Here is a 1,286-nt window from a genome sequence, read left to right as displayed (position 1 = left end):
AGGACACTCTGGAGCCCTCCAGGATCAGGGGGAGGGCTCGGGATTGTCCCCCCTGGGAAGGTGGGGAACCCCTGGGGGATCAGGGAATAACCAGGATCCGGGATAAGGGCGGCATTCCCGGCGGGATCCCGGCCCCGTGCAGCCTCCCCGGGGGGAGGAACCGCTCCTGGGGATCCGAGGGATGAGTAATTAGTGGGGCTAATTAAAGGCCTGGCAGCAGAGCACCCACGTGCTGCCCTGGTCCCCGCCCCGAGGTGAGGGACATTCCCACATTCCCGGGACATTCCCAGGGAACACGGAGGAGCAGGGAGTTCCCAGGGCGCCCCTGAGAACCCCCAAATCCTCCTTTTCCACCCCAAACTCTTCCCGACCTCTTCTCCTCGGGCTGGGTGGGTCGAGCGGCCCCGGTGGCTCCCGGTGGCCGGAGCGACCCACCCGTGGGAAGGGGTGAAACCCGGGGTTTTTCGGGATCATCCGGAGGTGAGGGCGGGGTTTGGGAGCCGTGGGAACTGGTGGAACTGCCCTGGCCAGGCCTGGGGAAGGGGGGGTTGTCACGGAAGGGCCACGTTCCGATGGCCCCGGAGCCGCTTCCGACCCCTGGCAGGCCCAGGGGGGGAGTTTTCAGTTGGCAGCAAAATCCAGCTGATTTCCCTCGGGGATTCGTGGAATCTCGGGGGGTTTGGGGTGGAAGGACCCTCAGAGACCCCAGATCTCAGAGGGTTTGGGGTGGAAGGACCCTCAGAGACCCCAAATCTCGGAGGGTTTGGGGTGGAAGGACCTTCAGAGGTCCCAAAATCTTGGAGGGTTTGGGGTGGAAGGACCCTCAGAACCCCCTAAAGTCAATCATGGAGGGTTTGGGGTGGAAGGACCCTCAGAGACCCGAAATCTTGGAGGGTTTGGGGTGGAAGGACCCTCAGAGCCCCCTCCAGTCAATCATGGAGGGTTTGGGGTGGAAGGTCTCTCAGAGTTCACCCAAGAAACCTCGAGTGAGTGGTTGGGGGTGCAGTGACACCGTGCCCACCATGGTGAGCCCTTGGTTGGGTGGCGAGGCTGTGCCCACCACAGTGAGCCCCCAGTTGGGTGATGGAAGCCACAAGTGAGTGGTTGGGGTGCAGTGACGCCGTGCCCACCACGGCGAGCCCTTGGTTGGGTGGTGAAGCTGTGAGTGAGTGGTTGGGGTGCAGTGACACCGTGCCCACCATGGCAAACCCCCAGTTGGGTAGTGAAGCCACAAGTGAGTGGTTGGGGGTGCAGTGACACTGTGCCCACCATGGCTGAGCTCTTGG

This window comes from Manacus vitellinus, unplaced genomic scaffold (assembly GCF_001715985.3).
Source record: "Manacus vitellinus isolate BGI_N305 unplaced genomic scaffold, ASM171598v3 scaffold_269_pilon, whole genome shotgun sequence".
NCBI lineage: Eukaryota > Metazoa > Chordata > Aves > Passeriformes > Pipridae > Manacus > Manacus vitellinus.
The sequence above is the reverse complement of the archived record's forward strand: the minus strand, read 5'-3'. Positions refer to the sequence as shown.